Raw genomic sequence first — 9,801 nt, forward strand, 5'->3', positions numbered from 1 at the left:
GCACTGTTTACAATAGCAAAGACCTGGAACCAACCCAAATGCCCAACGATGATAGACTGGATAGGGAAAATGTGGTACATATACACCATGGAATATTATGCAGCCATCAAAAACGATGAGTTCACGTCCTTTATAGGGACATGGATGAACCTGGAAACCATCATTCTCAGCAAACTGACACAAGAGCAGAAAATCAAACACCGTATATTCTCGCTCATAGGCGGGTGTTGAACAATGAGAACACATGGACACAGGGAGGGGAGCACTACACACTGGGGTCTGTTGGGGGGAAATGGGGGGGCGGGGGGTGGGGAAGTGGGAAGAGATAGCATGGGGAGAAATGACAGATACAGGTGAGGGGACGGAAGGCAGGAAAGCACACTGCCATGTGTGTACCTATGCAACAATCTTGCATGTTCATCACATGTACCCCAAAACCTAAAATGCAATTAAAAAAAAAAAAAAAAGAATTTGGCATAACATTAAAATATTTTGGCCAAGTAACTTAATATTTCAACAAATGCCCATTTAACACAAAAATTTTGGCATATACACAGTGTGCAGACACATATAAGTCAAAGACTTTTTCTTTAGCCATATTTATAGTAATAGATAACTATTAAGTGTGGCACATACATATTCTGTAATTTTTTTCAGATGGTAGCACTATTAAGGATATTCTATTTATGACCTGTTTAGGAACTAAGCAATAATAATGTGACGCAAATGCCACTTGCTTTGAGGAAAGCAAGTCATCATAGGACAAAATGAAAATTCATCCTATTTATTCCTGTGTCATAACACACATGGAAAACTTAAACACATAAAATTTGTAGTCCTGGGTAACAAAATTATATTTATTACATTTTGTTAACAATCTGTCTTCAAATTTATCAGGTCTTTTGATTTCTGGTGATACTAGCTTAATTCAGGCCTCCATTACTTCTCCCTCTGAACTTCCTGAAGATTTATATTTTGATTTTAGCCTTGACTCATTGTATTGTCTTAAATACTCTTTTTCTAGTGTCACTTCCTTTTCTGGAAAAGATAGACATCAGTTATTCCTTTTACACTGATATAATTTGAAAGAACATTTGGAGAGAGATGTTTGTTACACTTCACTGAGAAGTGAGAATGACAGATTATAGGGAAAATAATGTTTGTTTCCCAGAAGTTAGCTAAAAGCTCTATGATTCTGATCATGAAGAAGCAATAAGAAGTTCAAACTTTTAATTCTCCAGGAAATAATGCTTATTTTTATCACAGAGAGATAAAATTTTGCTTAAGGATGTGTTTTCTTGTTTTCTTGGTGCATATTCCGTGATCTAGATGAACATATTGATAACTATTTCTTTCTTTATGGTATTCTAAGAGAAGTATCTTTCTCCAAATAACTGTCTCATCACTTTAAATAATAAGCCAATTAGAAAGTTACTTAAAAATGATAAAATTTTAGTTGTTTTATTTAGAAGCTACTATATTCCCAAGATCATGAGAAACCTTAACTCAAATTAGCATTGCCAGACTTATATTTAAAATTATGGAATCTATTTTAAACATCTCTCTAAACATAAAATATTATCTCATGACATAATCTTCAGTTGTTTGTAGACTTTGTTCTTCACTTTGAGAGACATCATGACTTTTATCAGATCTCAATGGATTAAAAAAAGATTTATAGGAAAATAATAAAAATACAATACATTTAATATATTTACATTATTTAATTATGTGCTTTGAGTAGTTGTCAATCCATAGTGAAGCCATAAAACCATAATCAAGAAAATAAAAATATTCATCCTATCTATAGGCTTCTTCATGTTTCTGTTATCTCTTCAAATCACCACTCTCTCCCATGCTTCATAATTCCTATTCTACACACCAGAATTAACCTGTTTTCATTAATTTGCATATTTTAGAAATGTGTATTCATGGGCTTGCTCAATGTGTATTGTATTTTTATTTGGTTTTATTCACTTAACATAATTTTTTTAATTTAACCCATTTTGTAGTATGTATTAATGTGTATTTCTTTTTAATGTTAAGTAGTATTCTACTGCATGGATACATCACAGGTTATGTATATATTCAGGTGTTGATGGACTTTGAGTTGTATTCAGTTTTATACCTCATTAGATTTTGCTTCCTAAATATTATTTTAGAATATTTACATTTATATTCATGAAAAATATTAGTCTGAAGGTTTCTTTTTATGTAATATTTTTCTCTAGTTTGAGTACTGGGATTGTATTGGCCTCTGATAATAAAGTGGAAATTATTCTACACATTTAAATTTCATGAAAGAATTTATGTAGAATTGCTATTAGGTTGAAATATGAGAACTTCAATGTATCTTTAAAACCTGGACTACTATTTTTCCACAGCACTGAACATTTTTCTAAAGAAATAGACTTAAATGTGGCTTTTTAACTTCTGAATACGAAGCATTTTGTTTTTCCTGAATCAAACTCACTTTGCTTTTCAATACCATAATAAAAAGAACAACCTAAGTAAATAAATAAATCTTATTTCTGTAAATGATATAATATTACATCTGATTTAGAAAATTATGCAGTTTTTTAATAAATCAGAACCCTATTTATTAAAACTATAAGCTGTACCTTAACAAATTTATGCTTTATAATAATTGTGATTTTTAAAGATATTCATATGAATTAGTTCCCAGATTATCCATCTGCATTTCCAATTTATTCCATGAAGGATAAGACTGCCAGGATTATTTGGTGGGAATAATAAGTAAATTCATGAGCAGTGATTGGATTACATTTGGTATGAAATCATTGTAGTGGGTGCCCCTTCGTAAAAATGTCTGGCTGCCAATGTATATAGCTAAAAATAAAACTGTGGGGGTCAAGCTTTCTAGAAGTAAAGCACACACAGAGCATTGTTTTTATGAGTTACAGAATAGAATGGGTTACAGGATCATCATCCGAAATGACTACTTCTTACAGGTATCAAAAAGTATGTCATCAGCTGGAAAGAATCGTAAATTGCCAGTTTCTAAGAAAATAATTGGAATAAATAAGGATTTCATGATGTTTATAACTTTAAGTAGGAAAGAAAAAATTGATGCATATTATTAAAACATAGACCATCTGTCAAAATATTTTTAGAAACAACTTCACCATTACTTTACCATGATTCAGAATTTCTGTTTTATATCTGGAAATGTAAGTAATGAAAAAACAACAAAATCTGTCTTAAGTTAAACTATAGTTGTGTCTAATTTTAACTATCTCTTCAAATAGGCTTCAGTGCCCAGAAATTAGTTGATTATGTAATTTTATATATGATAAATGCTCACAGCATGAAAATTAAGCCTCCAGATGTGTTAACCAGGATAGTACCACAGGGGGTTTAGCTTTTGTTTCAGTTTTGTGGTTTTATAAACACTTTTGCCAATCTTTTTCCAAGAATTTTTGATGAACTAACATGATTGTCTCTAAAAATACTGTTGAAATATACACTTGATTTATATCTTATGAAACATTTGGTTTAAAATCTGACCATTAGGAAAGAAAATGTGTTATTTTTAAAAGCCCACTAACCACAGTACAAGTGAGAACACATGAAGCCGTTAAAATATATGTTTAATTCAGTTCACCTGTAAGTAGAAAAAAGTTTTAAACCACTTTTGGTATGCTGACGAAGAGATTCACATTAAATTACCTGATTTTTATTCATGCATGTCTAGGTAGAAACAGGAATTAAATTAATTGTCCATGGATTTTCTTTTGGATCTAAATGAAAATTTCTTGACAAATTTCTACCCAAAGAACCAAAAACACTATCATAGCACCATAATTACAATTCACTGGATTATACCATATACAGAAGACTGTATTTTTACTGTAAAAAATACTTCCCGGTAGAGTCCACTACTGGCCTTAGTCTTACTGCCTTATTAAACTTTAAGTTCAAGAGTTGAAAAGTTTTATAATTTTTGTTTTTTTATAATTTTTAAAATTATACGTCTGTTAACTTTAAAGTTAATATTTTATTTTAGGTTATTCAAATGCAGCATAAACATAAATTTTAGGAAAATATCTCCAGAATATTAATAAATCAATATAATTAAAATAATCTCCTGAGCATTCTAAAAATACAGAAGTCAGATTACCTGAAGGTGATGATTTAATTTGCCTAGCTAGAAATTTTGGTCAGTTGCTTTTGTCACAATATATAACAATTGTTACATAATATAATTTCTAATGATTTAATTAAATATAAAAATAATTTTTAATGTGTGTGGTCATAGGAAAAATTGTCTTTATAAAATTAATGATTAGCCATTTTTATTGTTTTTAATATGTGCAAATAAGGTTGTATCTGTAAGAAAACAACCTCAAAATTAATTGCTCCCTTTACAAGGTGTCAAAGGTATAGTCATTTATTCTACTATTAGAACATGCATTCCCTCGCCTACTACACGCCTCAAAATCTCATTCTAGTCTTCTCTTATTGCATTCACTTTGAACATGAGTTCATTTATTCCTGTAGTTTTAAGTCAGTTATTCAATCTTCTCTGTACTCCAATACACAGATCTGTGGTGCACATTGTGGACATCCCTGTATGTTTATACATATGAATATGCCAAGTACTCCTGCACATGGTACATTTGCATCTGCCAGTTACCTTCTTCTTTTTGATGGGCATGATCACATCCTGCAGGTTTTCTGGCTGGACACTGATTTTGCTTTCTTTCACATACTAACTCTCTTCCTCTAAGACCCTTCATATGCTGAGGCTATATTCTAATCTAATAATGCCTAGAATGCTTCTTTTGCACCTTGACATTATACATTGTCATCTGTGAAGAAAATCACTACATGTTTCTGAATTTTACAATGCCCTTCTGGGAAATGTTTCCTTTAGCTTCATCCTCTGTTATATTCAAATAAACCTCCATGGTCATAAGATGGCAAATCTCTGCTGTCCTTTTATCTGCTATAGGCTTTTTCAGTGCCTTTCTCTGGCTACACAAAGTCCTCATGTCAACCTTATTTTTAAAATGAATTATTTCCAGGAGAAATATTATACTTCATCAGATAGGTTTGGTTATATCAGTTGCAAACACAGCTCAGGCTCAAATCAGGATTACTAATGTTGTATAAAATAAGCGTACGGCAGCTTCGTTATATATGAGGTACCACAAATTTAACAATAACAATTATCCTTATGTTATATTCTAAAATGATAAAGGATTGTCCTATAAGATCTAAAGTATTTTCTTACAAGTAATACTAATTTGTATTCAAATTATTTGTGTGTGCATGCGGGTGCACACACACACACACACACACACAGAGAGAGAGAGAGATAACATTAAAAGCATCTAACTTGAATGAATCTCTGCTATGAAAGAAGTTTAAAAATTTGCAAAGTATTTGCAAAGTTTTGTTACCTAAACTATATTAAAAATAGAAATTTAATTGCAATTTGTATCATATATAGTGTTAATTGTTACATTCTGGGCATTCTGAGTTTCACAGATATGAATTAATTATCTTCTCATTTGTGTGGTTTTTATTCTATTTTTCTAAAATAGGATATATCTGTGGGTGGATACTTGACAAAAAGACTGCAATTCAATCTAACAAATGAGGTCACGATATTAATGAAATATTTTATGCAATAGCTGGCAGTTTCAGCATATATTTCTAGTTCACACAAGGTAACTCATCCAAACAATAGATAGAGCCATTCCAAATATTTCACATCTAAATAACAATCCAAATAAATCTGTCATAGAAAATCATGCTGCTGACATACTGGTGAAGTCCAGTGCTGTTTTAAATTTAGTCATTTATAAAAATACGACAAGTTGGGACACAACAAAAGCAGTAAGAATCTGTTTATACATTTTAAAAAGCAAAAGCATTTTTGGTTCACTAGTTTTCCTTATTTCCTTTGCTTAAGGAACACTCTACTTACCACTTTCGTATTTTTCTCTGAGAGTTGTATTTATAAATATATCTACTTCACTTTTTCTTTTTATGTGGTTGTGTCTATTTAAAAAGGCAGAGACACATTCTTTGACAAAAAATGAAGAAAGTTTTGGGGTTTTTGTTATATTGTTGACTTTATTTTACTATTATCTAACTTATTTTTTTCCTAAGTAATAAAGTTTACATATTATAATGTATGTGAATTATATCATGGTGAAAATATTAGAGGATAACAGTCACACATACAAAAAAATACTAATTAGAGGCACACAGATTGTTAATGAATCTTCAATTCCAGGACCTTATGCTTCCAGGATTTTATCTCTCGTTACTTTTTGCTCTTGGATCGCTTATCATGTTCTATCTGAGAGTTTATATTTAGAACTTGGATTATTAAAGAAAATCATTATTAATTGAAATTCCATATGTCCTCCTTACCCAATAATTCTTCTAATCTCATTTAACAATATGCACATGGTATGAAAAATTTAAGTTAAGTTCCTAAGACGCTACACCCTCTTCCACATGTACCTGAGCCAAATCTCCCCTCAAAATAGTGAATCTGTATGTCATACTTCTTGCATATGAGCTTACCAACTGAACAGATCTAAGAAACTCACTTTCTGGTGACCCAAAAATGGTGCGCCATTATAAATAGAGAAATATTCAGTTTTTGAGATAATTGTTATTATACTATTGGCATAGTATTTTAATGTCTAATTATCAAAGAGCTTTTATGAAAACACATTTGTTACACATTAATAACTTTTTTTAAACACATGAATAACTGTTATGAATTTTAGTAGCTACCAATAAATGGAATATCTTATATTTATTTGTCGGGTGTCTTCATTTGAATACATAGTATAGGAAATGTTTTGAAGTCTAACATTAGCTAAATAATGATTTTGGATAACATGACTTGATTAGCAAAATTTTCATTGTAACTATTCTTATTCATATTGATTTTTGGTCTCTCCTTTGTTTTTCTTCTCATATGCTTTTAAGTAATCTTTCAAAAATGAGAAAGCATTGATGTCTCTCTTGACCAGATAACCTCAGAATTCCCCATAGATTCTCATAAACACCAGCAAAAGAGCTCTAGAAAAGAGAAGCAACATGTGTTAACCGTGCCATTCCACCTACTTCCTTACTCTCATGAAGCCCTTTACCTGCTTTTCATTAGGTTACCCTGATTTCTTTCGAATGCTAAATGTATGGTGCACTGCTTATTTTTATTAGAGTGATTCACATATTTCTATATAAATAAAAAGTAGTACTGGATGAAAAAAAATCCCCACTAGTAATATATGTCATCGGCACACATATATATTTAATAAAGTTTTAAATGGGATTCTTTCTCTAAAATCTGAGCCATATATAAACTTGTTTAGTTATGCATTTGAGAAGTTATTATAGCCTAAGGTGAATTGATTATTCTTTACTTATTGTATGAAGTGAAGTTGTTTCTAATTCAAAGGAAAGTCATTTTGATCAAAATAGGTTTACTAATTTTATTCTATATATTAGAGCCAACTAGATTTTCTTTTCTTTTTCTTTTTTTTTTTTCTTTTTTATTTCAATTCCAAAGCACAGGAGACCAGGTATTTAAGGAACTGATATTCTAAATGTCATTTCATTATTTTTTAAAGATAAAAATATTGTACTATATTAAGCAATATAACACACTTACTTAAATATTAACCAATGTGAATTATTTACATCTACTAGTGAATATCTTTACATAGCTAAAATATAGGAATTAGAAATATTGGCAATAAAACTCTGAGAAATTAGAAATTGAAAACATATTAGATGAGGAAGCTCTACTCAGAGTTCATGATCATTATCTACATTTTCCAGGGAAATTGTAAGCTCTATAAAAGGTGGTATTTCTTTTTAGGAAGCTATCTCAAATAAGTTTTCTTTTTGTTTAATGTAAGGAAATACTCATTTGTATAAACTTACTGGTCTTCCTGTGTGTCAAATACAAACATAAATGTAAACGTATAGGGAATTCCTTCATTTCTTATTCTGACAACCCATTACACTGTGCCACTGTGTTTGAAACTTGATGTGATGTGTGAATTTTTACAAAACCACATCCTTTTATGAAAGCCTTTGCATCTGTCAAGTTATCCCTCCAACCACTCAACCCAGCATCACTAACACAGCAGTGGAAGTTGCATTGTAAATATGAATGTCTGTGCTAAGGCTTATGTAAATTAAGGGAGATATCAGTAAGTCAAGAGGAATTCCTTCTTTAAAATTGAAGCTTGGACTTGGATTTTATTTGCACCTGGTCAAACACCCATCTGAAGGAGCAATGATACACATCCACAAGGATACTACCTGGTCTACTGACCATGAGTATAGACCGTGCAGCAAGACCTAGTTCAAATACTTACTCTGCCATTAGCTGTTTGTTTGGCTTTAAGGCACTTAGCATTTCTGAATCTAAGTTTTTTATTTGCAACACAAAGGTGACTATAATGATATTTATTTCATTGTGTTCCAGTAAGGAATAAACTAGTTCACAAATGTCAGGAACATGTTTCAAACACCATAGTTAGTACTGTTTATGAGTTAGCAATTTTAATTATATATTTAACTAAAAAATATGTGTTCTTACTTTTAATTTTCTTTACCAAGCTATTTAAAAGTGACATTGATATTATAGAGTGAATCTATTTGTTAATTAATTCATACTATCATAACCGCTTCTTTGGAAAAAGAAATGGGTTGACCACAGGATGAAAAACTCTTAAACTTTAGTAAAAATAGTTATACTCCTTACTGTCTTTGATCAGATATTCTTAAAGGAGACTATGTTCAAATGAACAAAAAATTACAATCCAAATTCTAAGTGACTCATATGGATCCATCACCTCTACTAAATCAGAGACACTAAGTCAATATTTATTTGTAATACTTATAAAAGAAAGATGAGTTTAGATTGTATTTGTGATTATGCATACAGTCTACATGAAACCAAATTAAGTTTGCTAACATTTTGCCATTTAGTACCTTAATTAATTTTTGTCTAGGTTAAAGCTCATTGTAATCTGTACCTGTTTTAAATAGATCTTAATTTAGCAAAATTTAAGATCTAAAGAGATATCCTGTTTATTTTTCTCTTATTTCATTAATGAAGAAGTTACAAAGCTCAGCCTTGATATTATTTCCAGAGACTCTCATTAAAAGATATTATTTTAAAAATCATTTATTTCATTTATTTTTTCTCATTAATTTTTAGCTCTTCAGAATAGTTGTAATCCTTTGGAACATTTTTGTATTGACAGTTCTTTTGTAGGTCATTTAACCTTTAAGAGAATTGTATCTGATAATTATAGGTAGAATTAGCATAAATTAAAAATATGTGAACATTAATTTATAAGGCAGATATACTATGATTCTGTGTTTATGCATATATGATTTTATAGAAATATTTCTCTGCTTATTTTTACTAGCAATTTGTTACACATTTTCAGGGAAAGAAAGTCAAATCCTAAACTAGAAAATTACACATTTGATTTTAAAAAATTATTTTGTGTTCTGTCCATAGTTTTTCAAACTTTTTCTCTACTTACTGTAAAATAACAAGAAGCTGAAAATCTGAGAGCTCGTGCTTGAAAGTCATTTTGATTTTATATCTCTTGCTGAATATTGTTATTGGTTCTGCTGTTTGTCTTTTTCTGCTATGTTTGTAAAAACTGTTTGGCTGAAATAGTTACGTAGCTTACTACTGTTGTTATTTCCTTTCGACATACTACAGTTTGTTGTTTGTAGTTTCAATTTCTTTACTTATGTATTTTAATTTTGAATTGTTTA

The sequence above is a fragment of the Saimiri boliviensis genome, chromosome 18 (genome assembly GCF_048565385.1).
Source record: "Saimiri boliviensis isolate mSaiBol1 chromosome 18, mSaiBol1.pri, whole genome shotgun sequence".
In the NCBI taxonomy this organism is placed as follows: domain Eukaryota; kingdom Metazoa; phylum Chordata; class Mammalia; order Primates; family Cebidae; genus Saimiri; species Saimiri boliviensis.